The sequence below is a fragment of the Notolepis coatsorum genome, assembly GCF_963971535.1.
Source record: "Notolepis coatsorum genome assembly, chromosome: 1".
Lineage (NCBI taxonomy): Eukaryota > Metazoa > Chordata > Actinopteri > Aulopiformes > Paralepididae > Notolepis > Notolepis coatsorum.
In genome coordinates this window covers 62,812,823-62,838,484 of record NC_140165.1, presented here as the reverse complement: position 1 = coordinate 62,838,484, position 25,662 = coordinate 62,812,823, and positions in this window count along the sequence as shown.

Genomic DNA, 25,662 nt, shown 5'->3' with positions numbered 1-25,662 from the left:
ATCTCTATAACAACATTGTCTGTATCTCTATAACAACAGTGTCTGTATCTCTATAGCAACAGTCTCTGTCTCTATAGCAACAGTGTCTGTATCTCTATAGCAACAGTGTCTGTATCTCTATAACAACAGTGTCTGTATCTCTATAACAACAGTGTCTGTATCTCTATAGCAACAGTGTCTGTATCTCTATAGCAACAGTGTCTGTATCTCTATAGCAACAGTATCTGTCTCTATAGCAACAGTGTCTGTATCTCTATATCAACAGTGTCTGTATCTCTATAACAACAGTGTCTGTATCTCTATAGCAACAGTGTCTGTATCTCTATAGCAACAGTGTCTGTATCTCTATAACAACAGTGTCTGTATCTATAACAACAGTGTCTGTATCTCTATAACAACAGTGTCTGTATCTCTATAGCAACAGTCTCTGTCTCTATAACAACAGTGTCTGTATCTCTATAACAACAGTGTCTGTATCTCTATAGCAACAGTGTCTGTATCTATATAACAACAGTGTCTGTATCTCTATAACAACAGTGTCTGTCTCTCTATATCAACAGTCTCTGTATCTCTATAGCAACAGTCTCTGTATCTCTATAACAACAGTGTCTGTATCTCTATAACAACAGTGTCTGTATCTCTATAACAACAGTGTCTGTATCTATAACAACAGTGTCTGTATCTCTATAACAACAGTGTCTGTATCTCTATAACAACAGTGTCTGTCTCTCTATATCAACAGTCTCTGTATCTCTATAGCAACAGTCTCTGTATCTCTATAACAACAGTGTCTGTATCTCTATAACAACAGTGTCTGTATCTCTATAACAACAGTGTCTGTATCTCTATAACAACAGTGTCTGTCTGTATCTCTATAACAACAGTGTCTGTTTCTCTATAGCAACAGTGTCTGTATCTCTATAACAACAGTGTCTGTATCTCTATAACAACAGTGTCTGTATCTCTATAACAACAGTGTCTGTATCTCTATAGCAACAGTGTCTGTATCTCTATAACAACAGTGTCTGTATCTCTATAGCAACAGTGTCTGTATCTCTATAACAACAGTGTCTGTATCTCTATAACAACAGTGTCTGTCTCTATAACAACAGTGTCTGTATCTCTATAACAACAGTGTCTGTATCTCTATAACAACATTGTCTGTATCTCTATAACAACAGTGTCTGTATCTCTATAGCAACAGTGTCTGTGTCTCTATAACAACAGTGTCTGTATCTCTATAGCAACAGTGGCTCTGTCTCTATAACAACAGTGTCTGTATCTCTATAACAACAGTGTCTGTATCTCTATAGCAACAGTGTCTGTGTCTCTATAGCAACAGTGGCTCTGTCTCTATAACAACAGTGTCTGTATCTCTATAGCAACAGTGTCTGTATCTCTATAACAACAGTGTCTGTATCTCTATAGCAACAGTGGCTCTGTCTCTATAACAACAGTGTCTGTACCTCTATAACAACAGTGTCTGTATCTCTATAGCAACAGTGTCTGTATCTCTATAACAACAGTGTCTGTATCTCTATAACAACAGTGTCTGTATCTCTATAGCAACAGTGGCTCTGTCTCTATAACAACGGTGTCTGTATTTCTATAACAACAGTGTCTGTATCTCTATACCAACAGTGTCTGTATCTCTATAACAACAGTGTCTGTATCTATATCAACAGTGTCTGTATCTCTATAACAACAGTGTCTGTATCTCTATAGCAACAGTGTCTGTATCTCTATAACAACAGTGTCTGTATCTATAGCAACAGTGTCAGTATCTCTATAACAACAGTGTCTGTATCTCTATAGCAACAGTGTCTGTATCTCTATAGCAACAGTGTCTGTATCTCTATAACAACAGTGTCTGTATCTCTATAACAACAGTGTCTGTATCTCTATAGCAACAGTGTCTGTATCTCTATAACAACAATGTCTGTATCTCTATAGCAACAGTGTCTGTATCTATATAACAACAGTGTCTGTATCTCTATACCAACAGTGTCTGTATCTCTATAACAACAGTGTCTGTATCTCTATAGCAACAGTGTCTCTGTCTCTATAGCAACAGTGTCTGTATCTCTATAGCAACAGTGTCTCTGTCTCTATAGCAACAGTGTCTGTATCTCTATAACAACAGTGTCTCTATCTCTATAGCAACAGTGTCTCTGTCTCTATAACAACAGTGTCTGTATCTCTATAACAACAGTGTCTGTATCTCTATAGCAACAGTGTCTCTGTCTCTATAGCAACAGTGTCTGTATCTCTATAACAACAGTGTCTGTATCTCTATAGCAACAGTGTCTGTATCTCTATAGCAACAGTGTCTCTGTCTCTATAGCAACAGTGTCTGTATCTCTATAACAACAGTGTCTGTATCTCTATAGCAACAGTGTTTGTATCTCTATAACAACAGTGTCTGTATCTCTATAGCAACAGTGTCTCTGTCTCTATAACAACAGTGTCTGTATCTCTATAACAACAGTGTCTGTATCTCTATAACAACAGTGTCTGTATCTTTATAACAACAGTGTCTGTATCTCTATAACAACAGTGTCTGTATCTCTATAGCAACAGTGTCTGTGTCTCTATAACAACAGTGTCTGTATCTCTATAACAACAGTGTCTGTATCTCTATAACAACAGTGTCTGTATCTCTATAGCAACAGTGTCTGTATCTCTATAGCAACAGTGTCTGTATCTCTATAACAACAGTGTCTGTATCTCTATAACAACAGTGTCTGTCTCTATAACAACAGTGTCTGTATCTCTATAACAACAGTGTCTGTATCTCTATAACAACATTGTCTGTATCTCTATAACAACAGTGTCTGTATCTCTATAGCAACAGTGTCCGTATCTCTATAACAACAGTGTCTGTATCTCTATAACAACAGTGTCTGTATCTCTATAACAACATTGTCTGTATCTCTATAACAACAGTGTCTGTATCTCTATAGCAACAGTGTCCGTATCTCTATAACAACAGTGTCTGTATCTCTATAACAACAGTGTCTGTATCTCTATAACAACATTGTCTGTATCTCTATAACAACAGTGTCTGTATCTCTATAGCAACAGTCTCTGTCTCTATAACAACAGTGTCTGTATCTCTATAACAACAGTGTCTGTATCTCTATAGCAACAGTGTCTGTGTCTCTATAACAACAGTGTCTGTATCTCTATAACAACAGTGTCTGTATCTCTATAACAACAGTGTCTGTATCTCTATAGCAACAGTGTCTGTATCTCTATAGCAACAGTGTCTGTATCTCTATAACAACAGTGTCTGTATCTCTATAACAACAGTGTCTGTCTCTATAACAACAGTGTCTGTATCTCTATAACAACAGTGTCTGTATCTCTATAACAACATTGTCTGTATCTCTATAACAACAGTGTCTGTATCTCTATAGCAACAGTGTCCGTATCTCTATAACAACAGTGTCTGTATCTCTATAACAACAGTGTCTGTATCTCTATAACAACATTGTCTGTATCTCTATAACAACAGTGTCTGTATCTCTATAGCAACAGTGTCCGTATCTCTATAACAACAGTGTCTGTATCTCTATAACAACAGTGTCTGTATCTCTATAACAACATTGTCTGTATCTCTATAACAACAGTGTCTGTATCTCTATAGCAACAGTCTCTGTCTCTATAGCAACAGTGTCTGTATCTCTATAGCAACAGTGTCTGTATCTCTATAACAACAGTGTCTGTATCTCTATAACAACAGTGTCTGTATCTCTATAGCAACAGTGTCTGTATCTCTATAGCAACAGTGTCTGTATCTCTATAGCAACAGTATCTGTCTCTATAGCAACAGTGTCTGTATCTCTATATCAACAGTGTCTGTATCTCTATAACAACAGTGTCTGTATCTCTATAGCAACAGTGTCTGTATCTCTATAGCAACAGTGTCTGTATCTCTATAACAACAGTGTCTGTATCTATAACAACAGTGTCTGTATCTCTATAACAACAGTGTCTGTATCTCTATAGCAACAGTCTCTGTCTCTATAACAACAGTGTCTGTATCTCTATAACAACAGTGTCTGTATCTCTATAGCAACAGTGTCTGTATCTATATAACAACAGTGTCTGTATCTCTATAACAACAGTGTCTGTCTCTCTATATCAACAGTCTCTGTATCTCTATAGCAACAGTCTCTGTATCTCTATAACAACAGTGTCTGTATCTCTATAACAACAGTGTCTGTATCTCTATAACAACAGTGTCTGTATCTCTATAACAACAGTGTCTGTATCTATAACAACAGTGTCTGTATCTCTATAACAACAGTGTCTGTATCTCTATAACAACAGTGTCTGTCTCTCTATATCAACAGTCTCTGTATCTCTATAGCAACAGTCTCTGTATCTCTATAACAACAGTGTCTGTATCTCTATAACAACAGTGTCTGTATCTCTATAACAACAGTGTCTGTATCTCTATAACAACAGTGTCTGTCTGTATCTCTATAACAACAGTGTCTGTTTCTCTATAGCAACAGTGTCTGTATCTCTATAACAACAGTGTCTGTATCTCTATAACAACAGTGTCTGTATCTCTATAACAACAGTGTCTGTATCTCTATAGCAACAGTGTCTGTATCTCTATAACAACAGTGTCTGTATCTCTATAGCAACAGTGTCTGTATCTCTATAACAACAGTGTCTGTATCTCTATAACAACAGTGTCTGTCTCTATAACAACAGTGTCTGTATCTCTATAACAACAGTGTCTGTATCTCTATAGCAACAGTGTCTGTGTCTCTATAACAACAGTGTCTGTATCTCTATAGCAACAGTGGCTCTGTCTCTATAACAACAGTGTCTGTATCTCTATAACAACAGTGTCTGTATCTCTATAGCAACAGTGTCTGTGTCTCTATAGCAACAGTGGCTCTGTCTCTATAACAACAGTGTCTGTATCTCTATAGCAACAGTGTCTGTATCTCTATAACAACAGTGTCTGTATCTCTATAGCAACAGTGGCTCTGTCTCTATAACAACAGTGTCTGTACCTCTATAACAACAGTGTCTGTATCTCTATAGCAACAGTGTCTGTATCTCTATAACAACAGTGTCTGTATCTCTATAACAACAGTGTCTGTATCTCTATAGCAACAGTGGCTCTGTCTCTATAACAACAGTGTCTGTATTTCTATAACAACAGTGTCTGTATCTCTATACCAACAGTGTCTGTATCTCTATAACAACAGTGTCTGTATCTATATCAACAGTGTCTGTATCTCTATAACAACAGTGTCTGTATCTCTATAGCAACAGTGTCTGTATCTCTATAACAACAGTGTCTGTATCTATAGCAACAGTGTCAGTATCTCTATAACAACAGTGTCTGTATCTCTATAGCAACAGTGTCTGTATCTCTATAGCAACAGTGTCTGTATCTCTATAACAACAGTGTCTGTATCTCTATAACAACAGTGTCTGTATCTCTATAGCAACAGTGTCTGTATCTCTATAACAACAATGTCTGTATCTCTATAGCAACAGTGTCTGTATCTATATAACAACAGTGTCTGTATCTCTATACCAACAGTGTCTGTATCTCTATAACAACAGTGTCTGTATCTCTATAGCAACAGTGTCTCTGTCTCTATAGCAACAGTGTCTGTATCTCTATAGCAACAGTGTCTCTGTCTCTATAGCAACAGTGTCTGTATCTCTATAACAACAGTGTCTCTATCTCTATAGCAACAGTGTCTCTGTCTCTATAACAACAGTGTCTGTATCTCTATAACAACAGTGTCTGTATCTCTATAGCAACAGTGTCTCTGTCTCTATAGCAACAGTGTCTGTATCTCTATAACAACAGTGTCTGTATCTCTATAGCAACAGTGTCTGTATCTCTATAGCAACAGTGTCTCTGTCTCTATAACAACAGTGTCTGTATCTCTATAACAACAGTGTCTGTATCTCTATAGCAACAGTGTTTGTATCTCTATAACAACAGTGTCTGTATCTCTATAGCAACAGTGTCTCTGTCTCTATAACAACAGTGTCTGTATCTCTATAACAACAGTGTCTGTATCTCTATAACAACAGTGTCTGTATCTTTATAACAACAGTGTCTGTATCTCTATGACAACAGTGTCTGTATCTCTATAGCAACAGTGTCTGTGTCTCTATAACAACAGTGTCTGTATCTCTATAACAACAGTGTCTGTATCTCTATAACAACAGTGTCTGTATCTCTATAGCAACAGTGTCTGTATCTCTATAGCAACAGTGTCTGTATCTCTATAACAACAGTGTCTGTATCTCTATAACAACAGTGTCTGTCTCTATAACAACAGTGTCTGTATCTCTATAACAACAGTGTCTGTATCTCTATAACAACATTGTCTGTATCTCTATAACAACAGTGTCTGTATCTCTATAGCAACAGTGTCTGTGTCTCTATAACAACAGTGTCTGTATCTCTATAGCAACAGTGGCTCTGTCTCTATAACAACAGTGTCTGTATCTCTATAACAACAGTGTCTGTATCTCTATAGCAACAGTGGCTCTGTCTCTATAACAACAGTGTCTGTATCTCTATAACAACAGTGTCTGTATCTCTATAGCAACAGTGTCTGTATCTCTATAACAACAGTGTCTGTATCTCTATAACAACAGTGTCTGTATCTCTATAGCAACAGTGGCTCTGTCTCTATAACAACAGTGTCTGTATCTCTATAACAACAGTGTCTGTATCTCTATACCAACAGTGTCTGTATCTCTATAACAACAGTGTCTGTATCTATAGCAACAGTGTCTGTATCTCTATAACAACAGTGTCTGTATCTCTATAGCAACAGTGTCTGTATCTCTATAACAACAGTGTCTGTATCTATAGCAACAGTGTCTGTATCTCTATAACAACAGTGTCTGTATCTCTATAGCAACAGTGTCTGTATCTCTATAACAACAGTGTCTGTATCTCTATAACAACAGTGTCTGTATCTCTATAGCAACAGTGTCTGTATCTCTATAACAACAATGTCTGTATCTCTATAGCAACAGTGTCTGTATCTATATAACAACAGTGTCTGTATCTCTATAACAACAGTGTCTGTATCTCTATAGCAACAGTGTCTGTATCTCTATAGCAACAGTGTCTGTATCTCTATAGCAACAGTATCTGTCTCTATAGCAACAGTGTCTGTATCTCTATATCAACAGTGTCTGTATCTCTATAACAACAGTGTCTGTATCTCTATAGCAACAGTGTCTGTATCTCTATAGCAACAGTGTCTGTATCTCTATAACAACAGTGTCTGTATCTATAACAACAGTGTCTGTATCTCTATAACAACAGTGTCTGTATCTCTATAGCAACAGTCTCTGTCTCTATAACAACAGTGTCTGTATCTCTATAACAACAGTGTCTGTATCTCTATAGCAACAGTGTCTGTATCGATATAACAACAGTGTCTGTATCTCTATAACAACAGTGTCTGTCTCTCTATATCAACAGTCTCGGTATCTCTATAGCAACAGTCTCTGTATCTCTATAACAACAGTGTCTGTATCTCTATAACAACAGTGTCTGTATCTCTATAACAACAGTGTCTGTATCTCTATAACAACAGTGTCTGTATCTATAACAACAGTGTCTGTATCTCTATAACAACAGTGTCTGTATCTCTATAACAACAGTGTCTGTCTCTCTATATCAACAGTCTCTGTATCTCTATAGCAACAGTCTCTGTATCTCTATAACAACAGTGTCTGTATCTCTATAACAACAGTGTCTGTATCTCTATAACAACAGTGTCTGTATCTCTATAACAACAGTGTCTGTCTGTATCTCTATAACAACAGTGTCTGTTTCTCTATAGCAACAGTGTCTGTATCTCTATAACAACAGTGTCTGTATCTCTATAACAACAGTGTCTGTATCTCTATAACAACAGTGTCTGTATCTCTATAGCAACAGTGTCTGTATCTCTATAACAACAGTGTCTGTATCTCTATAGCAACAGTGTCTGTATCTCTATAACAACAGTGTCTGTATCTCTATAACAACAGTGTCTGTCTCTATAACAACAGTGTCTGTATCTCTATAACAACAGTGTCTGTATCTCTATAACAACATTGTCTGTATCTCTATAACAACAGTGTCTGTATCTCTATAGCAACAGTGTCTGTGTCTCTATAACAACAGTGTCTGTATCTCTATAGCAACAGTGGCTCTGTCTCTATAACAACAGTGTCTGTATCTCTATAACAACAGTGTCTGTATCTCTATAGCAACAGTGTCTGTGTCTCTATAGCAACAGTGGCTCTGTCTCTATAACAACAGTGTCTGTATCTCTATAGCAACAGTGTCTGTATCTCTATAACAACAGTGTCTGTATCTCTATAGCAACAGTGGCTCTGTCTCTATAACAACAGTGTCTGTACCTCTATAACAACAGTGTCTGTATCTCTATAGCAACAGTGTCTGTATCTCTATAACAACAGTGTCTGTATCTCTATAACAACAGTGTCTGTATCTCTATAGCAACAGTGGCTCTGTCTCTATAACAACAGTGTCTGTATTTCTATAACAACAGTGTCTGTATCTCTATACCAACAGTGTCTGTATCTCTATAACAACAGTGTCTGTATCTATATCAACAGTGTCTGTATCTCTATAACAACAGTGTCTGTATCTCTATAGCAACAGTGTCTGTATCTCTATAACAACAGTGTCTGTATCTATAGCAACAGTGTCAGTATCTCTATAACAACAGTGTCTGTATCTCTATAGCAACAGTGTCTGTATCTCTATAGCAACAGTGTCTGTATCTCTATAACAACAGTGTCTGTATCTCTATAACAACAGTGTCTGTATCTCTATAGCAACAGTGTCTGTATCTCTATAACAACAATGTCTGTATCTCTATAGCAACAGTGTCTGTATCTATATAACAACAGTGTCTGTATCTCTATACCAACAGTGTCTGTATCTCTATAACAACAGTGTCTGTATCTCTATAGCAACAGTGTCTCTGTCTCTATAGCAACAGTGTCTGTATCTCTATAGCAACAGTGTCTCTGTCTCTATAGCAACAGTGTCTGTATCTCTATAACAACAGTGTCTCTATCTCTATAGCAACAGTGTCTCTGTCTCTATAACAACAGTGTCTGTATCTCTATAACAACAGTGTCTGTATCTCTATAGCAACAGTGTCTCTGTCTCTATAGCAACAGTGTCTGTATCTCTATAACAACAGTGTCTGTATCTCTATAGCAACAGTGTCTGTATCTCTATAGCAACAGTGTCTCTGTCTCTATAGCAACAGTGTCTGTATCTCTATAACAACAGTGTCTGTATCTCTATAGCAACAGTGTTTGTATCTCTATAACAACAGTGTCTGTATCTCTATAGCAACAGTGTCTCTGTCTCTATAACAACAGTGTCTGTATCTCTATAACAACAGTGTCTGTATCTCTATAACAACAGTGTCTGTATCTTTATAACAACAGTGTCTGTATCTCTATAACAACAGTGTCTGTATCTCTATAGCAACAGTGTCTGTGTCTCTATAACAACAGTGTCTGTATCTCTATAACAACAGTGTCTGTATCTCTATAACAACAGTGTCTGTATCTCTATAGCAACAGTGTCTGTATCTCTATAGCAACAGTGTCTGTATCTCTATAACAACAGTGTCTGTATCTCTATAACAACAGTGTCTGTCTCTATAACAACAGTGTCTGTATCTCTATAACAACAGTGTCTGTATCTCTATAACAACATTGTCTGTATCTCTATAACAACAGTGTCTGTATCTCTATAGCAACAGTGTCTGTGTCTCTATAACAACAGTGTCTGTATCTCTATAGCAACAGTGGCTCTGTCTCTATAACAACAGTGTCTGTATCTCTATAACAACAGTGTCTGTATCTCTATAGCAACAGTGGCTCTGTCTCTATAACAACAGTGTCTGTATCTCTATAACAACAGTGTCTGTATCTCTATAGCAACAGTGTCTGTATCTCTATAACAACAGTGTCTGTATCTCTATAACAACAGTGTCTGTATCTCTATAGCAACAGTGGCTCTGTCTCTATAACAACAGTGTCTGTATCTCTATAACAACAGTGTCTGTATCTCTATACCAACAGTGTCTGTATCTCTATAACAACAGTGTCTGTATCTATAGCAACAGTGTCTGTATCTCTATAACAACAGTGTCTGTATCTCTATAGCAACAGTGTCTGTATCTCTATAACAACAGTGTCTGTATCTATAGCAACAGTGTCTGTATCTCTATAACAACAGTGTCTGTATCTCTATAGCAACAGTGTCTGTATCTCTATAGCAACAGTGTCTGTATCTCTATAACAACAGTGTCTGTATCTCTATAACAACAGTGTCTGTATCTCTATAGCAACAGTGTCTGTATCTCTATAACAACAATGTCTGTATCTCTATAGCAACAGTGTCTGTATCTATATAACAACAGTGTCTGTATCTCTATACCAACAGTGTCTGTATCTCTATAACAACAGTGTCTGTATCTCTATAGCAACAGTGTCTCTGTCTCTATAGCAACAGTGTCTGTATCTCTATAGCAACAGTGTCTCTGTCTCTATAGCAACAGTGTCTGTATCTCTATAACAACAGTGTCTCTATCTCTATAGCAACAGTGTCTCTGTCTCTATAACAACAGTGTCTGTATCTCTATAACAACAGTGTCTGTATCTATAGCAACAGTGTCTGTATCTCTATAACAACAGTGTCTGTATCTCTATAGCAACAGTGTCTGTATCTCTATAACAACAGTGTCTGTATCTATAGCAACAGTGTCTGTATCTCTATAACAACAGTGTCTGTATCTCTATAGCAACAGTGTCTGTATCTCTATAGCAACAGTGTCTGTATCTCTATAACAACAGTGTCTGTATCTCTATAACAACAGTGTCTGTATCTCTATAGCAACAGTGTCTGTATCTCTATAACAACAATGTCTGTATCTCTATAGCAACAGTGTCTGTATCTATATAACAACAGTGTCTGTATCTCTATACCAACAGTGTCTGTATCTCTATAACAACAGTGTCTGTATCTCTATAGCAACAGTGTCTCTGTCTCTATAGCAACAGTGTCTGTATCTCTATAGCAACAGTGTCTCTGTCTCTATAGCAACAGTGTCTGTATCTCTATAACAACAGTGTCTCTATCTCTATAGCAACAGTGTCTCTGTCTCTATAACAACAGTGTCTGTATCTCTATAACAACAGTGTCTGTATCTCTATAGCAACAGTGTCTCTGTCTCTATAGCAACAGTGTCTGTATCTCTATAACAACAGTGTCTGTATCTCTATAGCAACAGTGTCTGTATCTCTATAGCAACAGTGTATCTGTCTCTATAGCAACAGTGTCTGTATCTCTATAACAACAGTGTCTGTATCTCTATAGCAACAGTGTTTGTATCTCTATAACAACAGTGTCTGTATCTCTATAGCAACAGTGTCTCTGTCTCTATAACAACAGTGTCTGTATCTCTATAACAACAGTGTCTGTATCTCTATAACAACAGTGTCTGTATCTTTATAACAACAGTGTCTGTATCTCTATAACAACAGTGTCTGTATCTCTATAGCAACAGTGTCTGTGTCTCTATAACAACAGTGTCTGTATCTCTATAACAACAGTGTCTGTATCTCTATAACAACAGTGTCTGTATCTCTATAGCAACAGTGTCTGTATCTCTATAGCAACAGTGTCTGTATCTCTATAACAACAGTGTCTGTATCTCTATAACAACAGTGTCTGTCTCCATAACAACAGTGTCTGTATCTCTATAACAACAGTGTCTGAATCTCTATAACAACATTGTCTGTATCTCTATAACAACAGTGTCTGTATCTCTATAGCAACAGTGTCTGTGTCTCTATAACAACAGTGTCTGTATCTCTATAGCAACAGTGGCTCTGTCTCTATAACAACAGTGTCTGTATCTCTATAACAACAGTGTCTGTATCTCTATAGCAACAGTGGCTCTGTCTATATAACAACATTGTCTGTATCTCTATAACAACAGTGTCTGTATCTCTATAGCAACAGTGTCTGTATCTCTATAACAACAGTGTCTGTATCTCTATAACAACAGTGTCTGTATCTCTATAGCAACAGTGGCTCTGTCTCTATAACAACAGTGTCTGTATCTCTATAACAACAGTGTCTGTATCTCTATACCAACAGTGTCTGTATCTCTATAACAACAGTGTCTGTATCTATAGCAACAGTGTCTGTATCTCTATAACAACAGTGTCTGTATCTCTATAGCAACAGTGTCTGTATCTCTATAACAACAGTGTCTGTATCTATAGCAACAGTGTCTGTATCTCTATAACAACAGTGTCTGTATCTCTATAGCAACAGTGTCTGTATCTCTATAGCAACAGTGTCTGTATCTCTATAACAACAGTGTCTGTATCTCTATAACAACAGTGTCTGTATCTCTATAGCAACAGTGTCTGTATCTCTATAACAACAATGTCTGTATCTCTATAGCAACAGTGTCTGTATCTATATAACAACAGTGTCTGTATCTCTATACCAACAGTGTCTGTATCTCTATAACAACAGTGTCTGTATCTCTATAGCAACAGTGTCTCTGTCTCTATAGCAACAGTGTCTGTATCTCTATAGCAACAGTGTCTCTGTCTCTATAGCAACAGTGTCTGTATCTCTATAACAACAGTGTCTCTATCTCTATAGCAACAGTGTCTCTGTCTCTATAACAACAGTGTCTGTATCTCTATAACAACAGTGTCTGTATCTCTATAGCAACAGTGTCTCTGTCTCTATAGCAACAGTGTCTGTATCTCTATAACAACAGTGTATGTATCTCTATAGCAACAGTGTCTGTATCTCTATAGCAACAGTGTCTCTGTCTCTATAGCAACAGTGTCTGTATCTCTATAACAACAGTGTCTGTATCTCTATAGCAACAGTGTTTGTATCTCTATAACAACAGTGTCTGTATCTCTATAGCAACAGTGTCTCTGTCTCTATAACAACAGTGTCTGTATCTCTATAACAACAGTGTCTGTATCTCTATAACAACAGTGTCTGTATCTTTATAACAACAGTGTCTGTATCTCTATAACAACAGTGTCTGTATCTCTATAGCAACAGTTTCTGTGTCTCTATAACAACAGTGTCTGTATCTCTATAACAACAGTGTCTGTATCTCTATAACAACAGTGTCTGTATCTCTATAGCAACAGTGTCTGTATCTCTATAGCAACAGTGTCTGTATCTCTATAACAACAGTGTCTGTATCTCTATAACAACAGTGTCTGTCTCTATAACAACAGTGTCTGTATCTCTATAACAACAGTGTCTGTATCTCTATAACAACATTGTCTGTATCTCTATAACAACAGTGTCTGTATCTCTATAGCAACAGTGTCTGTGTCTCTATAACAACAGTGTCTGTATCTCTATAGCAACAGTGGCTCTGTCTCTATAACAACAGTGTCTGTATCTCTATAGCAACAGTGTCTGTGTCTCTATAGCAACAGTGGCTCTGTCTCTATAACAACAGTGTCTGTATCTCTATAGCAACAGTGTCTGTATCTCTATAACAACAGTGTCTGTATCTCTATAGCAACAGTGGCTCTGTCTCTATAACAACAGTGTCTGTATCTCTATAACAACAGTGTCTGTATCTCTATAGCAACAGTGTCTGTATCTCTATAACAACAGTGTCTGTATCTCTATAACAACAGTGTCTGTATCTCTATAGCAACAGTGGCTCTGTCTCTATAACAACAGTGTCTGTATCTCTATAACAACAGTGTCTGTATCTCTATACCAACAGTGTCTGTATCTCTATAACAACAGTGTCTGTATCTATAGCAACAGTGTCTGTATCTCTATAACAACAGTGTCTGTATATCTATAGCAACAGTGTCTGTATCTCTATAACAACAGTGTCTGTATCTATAGCAACAGTGTCTGTATCTCTATAACAACAGTGTCTGTATCTCTATAGCAACAGTGTCTGTATCTCTATAGCAACAGTGTCTGTATCTCTATAACAACAGTGTCTGTATCTCTATAACAACAGTGTCTGTATCTCTATAGCAACAGTGTCTGTATCTCTATAACAACAATGTCTGTATCTCTATAGCAACAGTGTCTGTATCTCTATAGCAACAGTGTCTGTATCTCTATAGCAACAGTGTCTGTATCTCTATAGCAACAGTGTCTGTATCTCTATAGCAACAGTGTCTGTATCTCTATAGCAACAGTGTCTGTATCTCTATAGCAACAGTGTCTGTATCTCTATAACAAAAGTGTCTGTATCTCTATAGCAACAGTGTCTGTATCTCTATAGCAACAGTGTATGTATCTCTATAACAACAGTGTCTGTATCTCTATAACAACAGTGTATGTATCTATAGCAACAGTCTCTGTCTCTATAGCAACATTGTCTGTATCTCTATAGCAACAGTGTCTGTATCTATAACAACAGTGTCTGTATCTCTATAACAACAGTGTCTGTATCTTTATAACAACAGTGTCTGTATCTCTATAGCAACAGTCTCTGTCTCTATAGCAACAGTGTCTGTATCTCTATAGCAACAGTGTCTGTATCTCTATAGCAACAGTATCTGTCTCTATAGCAACAGTGTCTGTATCTCTATATCAACAGTGTCTGTATCTCTATAACAACAGTGTCTGTATCTCTATAGCAACAGTGTCTGTATCTCTATAGCAACAGTGTCTGTATCTCTATAACAACAGTGTCTGTATCTATAACAACAGTGTCTGTATCTCTATAACAACAGTGTCTGTATCTCTATAGCAACAGTCTCTGTCTCTATAACAACAGTGTCTGTATCTCTATAACAACAGTGTCTGTATCTCTATAGCAACAGTGTCTGTATCGATATAACAACAGTGTCTGTATCTCTATAACAACAGTGTCTGTCTCTCTATATCAACAGTCTCGGTATCTCTATAGCAACAGTCTCTGTATCTCTATAACAACAGTGTCTGTATCTCTATAACAACAGTGTCTGTATCTCTATAACAACAGTGTCTGTATCTCTATAACAACAGTGTCTGTATCTATAACAACAGTGTCTGTATCTCTATAACAACAGTGTCTGTATCTCTATAACAACAGTGTCTGTCTCTCTATATCAACAGTCTCTGTATCTCTATAGCAACAGTCTCTGTATCTCTATAACAACAGTGTCTGTATCTCTATAACAACAGTGTCTGTATCTCTATAACAACAGTGTCTGTATCTCTATAACAACAGTGTCTGTCTGTATCTCTATAACAACAGTGTCTGTTTCTCTATAGCAACAGTGTCTGTATCTCTATAACAACAGTGTCTGTATCTCTATAACAACAGTGTCTGTATCTCTATAACAACAGTGTCTGTATCTCTATAGCAACAGTGTCTGTATCTCTATAACAACAGTGTCTGTATCTCTATAGCAACAGTGTCTGTATCTCTATAACAACAGTGTCTGTATCTCTATAACAACAGTGTCTGTCTCTATAACAACAGTGTCTGTATCTCTATAACAACAGTGTCTGTATCTCTATAACAACATTGTCTGTATCTCTATAACAACAGTGTCTGTATCTCTATAGCAACAGTGTCTGTGTCTCTATAACAACAGTGTCTGTATCTCTATAGCAACAGTGGCTCTGTCTCTATAACAACAGTGTCTGTATCTCTATAACAACAGTGTCTGTATCTCTATAGCAACAGTGTCTGTGTCTCTATAGCAACAGTGGCTCTGTCTCTATAACAACAGTGTCTGTATCTCTATAGCAACAGTGTCTGTATCTCTATAACAACAGTGTCTGTATCTCTATAGCAACAGTGGCTCTGTCTCTATAACAACAGTGTCTGTACCTCTATAACAACAGTGTCTGTATCTCTATAGCAACAGTGTCTGTATCTCTATAACAACAGTGTCTGTATCTCTATAACAACAGTGTCTGTATCTCTATAGCAACAGTGGCTCTGTCTCTATAACAACAGTGTCTGTATTTCTATAACAACAGTGTCTGTATCTCTATACCAACAGTGTCTGTATCTCTATAACAACAGTGTCTGTATCTATATCAACAGTGTCTGTATCTCTATAACAACAGTGTCTGTATCTCTATAGCAACAGTGTCTGTATCTCTATAACAACAGTGTCTGTATCTATAGCAACAGTGTCAGTATCTCTATAACAACAGTGTCTGTATCTCTATAGCAACAGTGTCTGTATCTCTATAGCAACAGTGTCTGTATCTCTATAACAACAGTGTCTGTATCTCTATAACAACAGTGTCTGTATCTCTATAGCAACAGTGTCTGTATCTCTATAACAACAATGTCTGTATCTCTATAGCAACAGTGTCTGTATCTATATAACAACAGTGTCTGTATCTCTATACCAACAGTGTCTGTATCTCTATAACAACAGTGTCTGTATCTCTATAGCAACAGTGTCTCTGTCTCTATAGCAACAGTGTCTGTATCTCTATAGCAACAGTGTCTCTGTCTCTATAGCAACAGTGTCTGTATCTCTATAACAACAGTGTCTCTATCTCTATAGCAACAGTGTCTCTGTCTCTATAACAACAGTGTCTGTATCTCTATAACAACAGTGTCTGTATCTCTATAGCAACAGTGTCTCTGTCTCTATAGCAACAGTGTCTGTATCTCTATAACAACAGTGTCTGTATCTCTATAGCAACAGTGTCTGTATCTCTATAGCAACAGTGTCTCTGTCTCTATAGCAACAGTGTCTGTATCTCTATAACAACAGTGTCTGTATCTCTATAGCAACAGTGTTTGTATCTCTATAACAACAGTGTCTGTATCTCTATAGCAACAGTGTCTCTGTCTCTATAACAACAGTGTCTGTATCTCTATAACAACAGTGTCTGTATCTCTATAACAACAGTGTCTGTATCTTTATAACAACAGTGTCTGTATCTCTATAACAACAGTGTCTGTATCTCTATAGCAACAGTGTCTGTGTCTCTATAACAACAGTGTCTGTATCTCTATAACAACAGTGTCTGTATCTCTATAACAACAGTGTCTGTATCTCTATAGCAACAGTGTCTGTATCTCTATAGCAACAGTGTCTGTATCTCTATAACAACAGTGTCTGTATCTCTATAACAACAGTGTCTGTCTCTATAACAACAGTGTCTGTATCTCTATAACAACAGTGTCTGTATCTCTATAACAACATTGTCTGTATCTCTATAACAACAGTGTCTGTATCTCTATAGCAACAGTGTCTGTGTCTCTATAACAACAGTGTCTGTATCTCTATAGCAACAGTGGCTCTGTCTCTATAACAACAGTGTCTGTATCTCTATAACAACAGTGTCTGTATCTCTATAGCAACAGTGGCTCTGTCTCTATAACAACAGTGTCTGTATCTCTATAACAACAGTGTCTGTATCTCTATAGCAACAGTGTCTGTATCTCTATAACAACAGTGTCTGTATCTCTATAACAACAGTGTCTGTATCTCTATAGCAACAGTGGCTCTGTCTCTATAACAACAGTGTCTGTATCTCTATAACAACAGTGTCTGTATCTCTATACCAACAGTGTCTGTATCTCTATAACAACAGTGTCTGTATCTATAGCAACAGTGTCTGTATCTCTATAACAACAGTGTCTGTATCTCTATAGCAACAGTGTCTGTATCTCTATAACAACAGTGTCTGTATCTATAGCAACAGTGTCTGTATCTCTATAACAACAGTGTCTGTATCTCTATAGCAACAGTGTCTGTATCTCTATAGCAACAGTGTCTGTATCTCTATAACAACAGTGTCTGTATCTCTATAACAACAGTGTCTGTATCTCTATAGCAACAGTGTCTGTATCTCTATAACAACAATGTCTGTATCTCTATAGCAACAGTGTCTGTATCTATATAACAACAGTGTCTGTATCTCTATACCAACAGTGTCTGTATCTCTATAACAACAGTGTCTGTATCTCTATAGCAACAGTGTCTCTGTCTCTATAGCAACAGTGTCTGTATCTCTATAGCAACAGTGTCTCTGTCTCTATAGCAACAGTGTCTGTATCTCTATAACAACAGTGTCTCTATCTCTATAGCAACAGTGTCTCTGTCTCTATAACAACAGTGTCTGTATCTCTATAACAACAGTGTCTGTATCTATAGCAACAGTGTCTGTATCTCTATAACAACAGTGTCTGTATCTCTATAGCAACAGTGTCTGTATCTCTATAACAACAGTGTCTGTATCTATAGCAACAGTGTCTGTATCTCTATAACAACAGTGTCTGTATCTCTATAGCAACAGTGTCTGTATCTCTATAGCAACAGTGTCTGTATCTCTATAACAACAGTGTCTGTATCTCTATAACAACAGTGTCTGTATCTCTATAGCAACAGTGTCTGTATCTCTATAACAACAATGTCTGTATCTCTATAGCAACAGTGTCTGTATCTATATAACAACAGTGTCTGTATCTCTATACCAACAGTGTCTGTATCTCTATAACAACAGTGTCTGTATCTCTATAGCAACAGTGTCTCTGTCTCTATAGCAACAGTGTCTGTATCTCTATAGCAACAGTGTCTCTGTCTCTATAGCAACAGTGTCTGTATCTCTATAACAACAGTGTCTCTATCTCTATAGCAACAGTGTCTCTGTCTCTATAACAACAGTGTCTGTATCTCTATAACAACAGTGTCTGTATCTCTATAGCAACAGTGTCTCTGTCTCTATAGCAACAGTGTCTGTATCTCTATAACAACAGTGTCTGTATCTCTATAGCAACAGTGTCTGTATCTCTATAGCAACAGTGTATCTGTCTCTATAGCAACAGTGTCTGTATCTCTATAACAACAGTGTCTGTATCTCTATAGCAACAGTGTTTGTATCTCTATAACAACAGTGTCTGTATCTCTATAGCAACAGTGTCTCTGTCTCTATAACAACAGTGTCTGTATCTCTATAACAACAGTGTCTGTATCTCTATAACAACAGTGTCTGTATCTTTATAACAACAGTGTCTGTATCTCTATAACAACAGTGTCTGTATCTCTATAGCAACAGTGTCTGTGTCTCTATAACAACAGTGTCTGTATCTCTATAACAACAGTGTCTGTATCTCTATAACAACAGTGTCTGTATCTCTATAGCAACAGTGTCTGTATCTCTATAGCAACAGTGTCTGTATCTCTATAACAACAGTGTCTGTATCTCTATAACAACAGTGTCTGTCTCCATAACAACAGTGTCTGTATCTCTATAACAACAGTGTCTGAATCTCTATAACAACATTGTCTGTATCTCTATAACAACAGTGTCTGTATCTCTATAGCAACAGTGTCTGTGTCTCTATAACAACAGTGTCTGTATCTCTATAGCAACAGTGGCTCTGTCTCTATAACAACAGTGTCTGTATCTCTATAACAACAGTGTCTGTATCTCTATAGCAACAGTGGCTCTGTCTATATAACAACAGTGTCTGTATCTCTATAACAACAGTGTCTGTATCTCTATAGCAACAGTGTCTGTATCTCTATAACAACAGTGTCTGTATCTCTATAACAACAGTGTCTGTATCTCTATAGCAACAGTGGCTCTGTCTCTATAACAACAGTGTCTGTATCTCTATAACAACAGTGTCTGTATCTCTATACCAACAGTGTCTGTATCTCTATAACAACAGTGTCTGTATCTATAGCAACAGTGTCTGTATCTCTATAACAACAGTGTCTGTATCTCTATAGCAACAGTGTCTGTATCTCTATAACAACAGTGTCTGTATCTATAGCAACAGTGTCTGTATCTCTATAACAACAGTGTCTGTATCTCTATAGCAACAGTGTCTGTATCTCTATAGCAACAGTGTCTGTATCTCTATAACAACAGTGTCTGTATCTCTATAACAACAGTGTCTGTATCTCTATAGCAACAGTGTCTGTATCTCTATAACAACAATGTCTGTATCTCTATAGCAACAGTGTCTGTATCTATATAACAACAGTGTCTGTATCTCTATACCAACAGTGTCTGTATCTCTATAACAACAGTGTCTGTATCTCTATAGCAACAGTGTCTCTGTCTCTATAGCAACAGTGTCTGTATCTCTATAGCAACAGTGTCTCTGTCTCTATAGCAACAGTGTCTGTATCTCTATAACAACAGTGTCTCTATCTCTATAGCAACAGTGTCTCTGTCTCTATAACAACAGTGTCTGTATCTCTATAACAACAGTGTCTGTATCTCTATAGCAACAGTGTCTCTGTCTCTATAGCAACAGTGTCTGTATCTCTATAACAACAGTGTATGTATCTCTATAGCAACAGTGTCTGTATCTCTATAGCAACAGTGTCTCTGTCTCTATAGCAACAGTGTCTGTATCTCTATAACAACAGTGTCTGTATCTCTATAGCAACAGTGTTTGTATCTCTATAACAACAGTGTCTGTATCTCTATAGCAACAGTGTCTCTGTCTCTATAACAACAGTGTCTGTATCTCTATAACAACAGTGTCTGTATCTCTATAACAACAGTGTCTGTATCTTTATAACAACAGTGTCTGTATCTCTATAACAACAGTGTCTGTATCTCTATAGCAACAGTTTCTGTGTCTCTATAACAACAGTGTCTGTATCTCTATAACAACAGTGTCTGTATCTCTATAACAACAGTGTCTGTATCTCTATAGCAACAGTGTCTGTATCTCTATAGCAACAGTGTCTGTATCTCTATAACAACAGTGTCTGTATCTCTATAACAACAGTGTCTGTCTCTATAACAACAGTGTCTGTATCTCTATAACAACAGTGTCTGTATCTCTATAACAACATTGTCTGTATCTCTATAACAACAGTGTCTGTATCTCTATAGCAACAGTGTCTGTGTCTCTATAACAACAGTGTCTGTATCTCTATAGCAACAGTGGCTCTGTCTCTATAACAACAGTGTCTGTATCTCTATAGCAACAGTGTCTGTGTCTCTATAGCAACAGTGGCTCTGTCTCTATAACAACAGTGTCTGTATCTCTATAGCAACAGTGTCTGTATCTCTATAACAACAGTGTCTGTATCTCTATAGCAACAGTGGCTCTGTCTCTATAACAACAGTGTCTGTATCTCTATAACAACAGTGTCTGTATCTCTATAGCAACAGTGTCTGTATCTCTATAACAACAGTGTCTGTATCTCTATAACAACAGTGTCTGTATCTCTATAGCAACAGTGGCTCTGTCTCTATAACAACAGTGTCTGTATCTCTATAACAACAGTGTCTGTATCTCTATACCAACAGTGTCTGTATCTCTATAACAACAGTGTCTGTATCTATAGCAACAGTGTCTGTATCTCTATAACAACAGTGTCTGTATATCTATAGCAACAGTGTCTGTATCTCTATAACAACAGTGTCTGTATCTATAGCAACAGTGTCTGTATCTCTATAACAACAGTGTCTGTATCTCTATAGCAACAGTGTCTGTATCTCTATAGCAACAGTGTCTGTATCTCTATAACAACAGTGTCTGTATCTCTATAACAACAGTGTCTGTATCTCTATAGCAACAGTGTCTGTATCTCTATAACAACAATGTCTGTATCTCTATAGCAACAGTGTCTGTATCTCTATAGCAACAGTGTCTGTATCTCTATAGCAACAGTGTCTGTATCTCTATAGCAACAGTGTCTGTATCTCTATAGCAACAGTGTCTGTATCTCTATAGCAACAGTGTCTGTATCTCTATAGCAACAGTGTCTGTATCTCTATAACAAAAGTGTCTGTATCTCTATAGCAACAGTGTCTGTATCTCTATAGCAACAGTGTATGTATCTCTATAACAACAGTGTCTGTATCTCTATAACAACAGTGTATGTATCTATAGCAACAGTCTCTGTCTCTATAGCAACATTGTCTGTATCTCTATAGCAACAGTGTCTGTATCTATAACAACAGTGTCTGTATCTCTATAACAACAGTGTCTGTATCTTTATAACAACAGTGTCTGTATCTCTATAGCAACAGTCTCTGTCTCTATAGCAACAGTGTCTGTATCTCTATAGCAACAGTGTCTGTATCTATAACAACAGTGTCTGTATCTCTATAGCAACAGTGTCTGTATCTCTATAACAACAGTGTCTGTATCTCTATAACAACAGTGTCTGTATCTCTATAACAACAGTGTCTGTATCTCTATAGCAACAGTCTCTGTCTCTATAGCAACAGTCTCTGTCTCTATAACAACAGTGTCTGTATCTCTATAACAACAGTGTCTGTATCTCTATAACAACAGTGTCTGTTTCTCTATAGCAACAGTCTCTGTCTCTATAGCAACAGTGTCTGTATCTATAACAACAGTGTCTGTATCTCTATAACAACAGTGTCTGTATCTCTATAACAACAGTGTCTGTATCTCTATAACAACAGTGTCTGTATCTCTATAACAACAGTGTCTGTATCTCTATAGCAACAGTGTCTGTATCTCTATAACAACAGTGTCTGTATCTCTATAACAACAGTGTCTGTATCTCTATAGCAACAGTGTCCGTATCTCTATAGCAACAGTGTCTGTATCTCTATAACAACAGTGTCTGTATCTCTATAGCAACAGTGTCCGTATCTCTATAACAACAGTGTCTGTATCTCTATAACAACAGTGTCTGTATCTCTATAACAACATTGTCTGTATCTCTATAACAACAGTGTCTGTATCTCTATAGCAACAGTGTCCGTATCTCTATAACAACAGTGTCTGTATCTCTATAACAACAGTGTCTGTATCTCTATAACAACATTGTCTGTATCTCTATAACAACAGTGTCTGTATCTCTATAGCAACAGTCTCTGTCTCTATAGCAACAGTGTCTGTATCTCTATAGCAACAGTGTCTGTATCTCTATAACAACAGTGTCTGTATCTCTATAACAACAGTGTCTGTATCTCTATAGCAACAGTGTCTGTATCTCTATAGCAACAGTGTCTGTATCTCTATAGCAACAGTCTCTGTCTCTATAGCAACAGTGTCTGTATCTCTATATCAACAGTGTCTGTATCTCTATAACAACAATGTCTGTATCTCTATAGCAACAGTGTCTGTATCTCTATAGCAACAGTGTCTGTATCTCTATAACAACAGTGTCTGTATCTATAACAACAGTGTCTGTATCTCTATAACAACAGTGTCTGTATCTCTATAGCAACAGTCTCTGTCTCTATAACAACAGTGTCTGTATCTCTATAACAACAGTGTCTGTATCTCTATAGCAACAGTGTCTGTATCTATATAACAACAGTGTCTGTATCTCTATAACAACAGTGTCTGTCTCTCTATATCAACAGTCTCTGTATCTCTATAGCAACAGTCTCTGTATCTCTATAACAACAGTGTCTGTATCTCTATAACAACAGTGTCTGTATCTCTATAACAACAGTGTCTGTATCTATAACAACAGTGTCTGTATCTCTATAACAACAGTGTCTGTATCTCTATAACAACAGTGTCTGTCTCTCTATATCAACAGTCTCTGTATCTCTATAGCAACAGTCTCTGTATCTCTATAACAACAGTGTCTGTATCTCTATAACAACAGTGTCTGTATCTCTATAACAACAGTGTCTGTCTGTATCTCTATAACAACAGTGTCTGTTTCTCTATAGCAACAGTGTCTGTATCTCTATAACAACAGTGTCTGTATCTCTATAACAACAGTGTCTGTATCTCTATAGCAACAGTGTCTGTATCTCTATAACAACAGTGTCTGTATCTCTATAACAACAGTGTCTGTATCTCTATAGCAACAGTGTCCGTATCTCTATAGCAACAGTGTCTGTATCTCTATAACAACAGTGTCTGTATCTCTATAGCAACATTGTCCGTATCTCTATAACAACAGTGTCTGTATCTCTATAACAACAGTGTCTGTATCTCTATAACAACATTGTCTGTATCTCTATAACAACAGTGTCTGTATCTCTATAGCAACAGTGTCCGTATCTCTATAACAACATTGTCTGTATCTCTATAACAACAGTGTCTGTATCTCTATAGCAACAGTCTCTGTCTCTATAGCAACAGTGTCTGTATCTCTATAGCAACAGTGTCTGTATCTCTATAACAACAGTGTCTGTATCTCTATAACAACAGTGTCTGTATCTCTATAGCAACAGTGTCTGTATCTCTATAGCAACAGTGTCTGTATCTCTATAGCAACAGTCTCTGTCTCTATAGCAACAGTGTCTGTATCTCTATATCAACAGTGTCTGTATCTCTATAACAACAATGTCTGTATCTCTATAGCAACAGTGTCTGTATCTCTATAGCAACAGTGTCTGTATCTCTATAACAACAGTGTCTGTATCTATAACAACAGTGTCTGTATCTCTATAACAACAGTGTCTGTATCTCTATAGCAACAGTCTCTGTCTCTATAACAACAGTGTCTGTATCTCTATAACAACAGTGTCTGTATCTCTATAGCAACAGTGTCTGTATCTATATAACAACAGTGTCTGTATCTCTATAACAACAGTGTCTGTCTCTCTATATCAACAGTATCTGTATCTCTATAGCAACAGTCTCTGTATCTCTATAACAACAGTGTCTGTATCTCTATAACAACAGTGTCTGTATCTCTATAACAACAGTGTCTGTATCTATAACAACAGTGTCTGTATCTCTATAACAACAGTGTCTGTATCTCTATAACAACAGTGTCTGTCTCTCTATATCAACAGTCTCTGTATCTCTATAGCAACAGTCTCTGTATCTCTATAACAACAGTGTCTGTATCTCTATAACAACAGTGTATGTATCTCTATAACAACAGTGTCTGTATCTCTATAACAACAGTGTCTGTCTGTATCTCTATAACAACAGTGTCTGTTTCTCTATAGCAACAGTGTCTGTATCTCTATAACAACAGTGTCTGTATCTCTATAACAATAGTGTCTGTATCTCTATAACAACAGTGTCTGTATCTCTATAGCAACAGTGTCTGTATCTCTATAACAACAGTGTCTGTATCTCTATAGCAACAGTGTCTCTGTCTCTATAACAACAGTGTCTGTATCTCTATAACAACAGTGTCTGTATCTCTATAACAACAGTATCTGTATCTTTATAACAACAGTGTCTGTATCTCTATAACAACAGTGTCTGTATCTCTATAGCAACAGTGTCTGTGTCTCTATAACAACAGTGTCTGTATCTCTATAACAACAGTGTCTGTATCTCTATAACAACAGTGTCTGTATCTCTATAGCAACAGTGTCTGTATCTCTATAGCAACAGTGTCTGTATCTCTATAACAACAGTGTCTGTATCTCTATAACAACAGTGTCTGTCTCTATAACAACAGTGTCTGTATCTCTATAACAACAGTGTCTGTATCTCTATAACAACATTGTCTGTATCTCTATAACAACAGTGTCTGTATCTCTATAGCAACAGTGTCTGTGTCTCTATAACAACAGTGTCTGTATCTCTATAGCAACAGTGGCTCTGTCTCTATAACAACAGTGTCTGTATCTCTATAACAACAGTGTCTGTATCTCTATAGCAACAGTGTCTGTGTCTCTATAGCAACAGTGGCTCTGTCTCTATAACAACAGTGTCTGTATCTCTATAGCAACAGTGT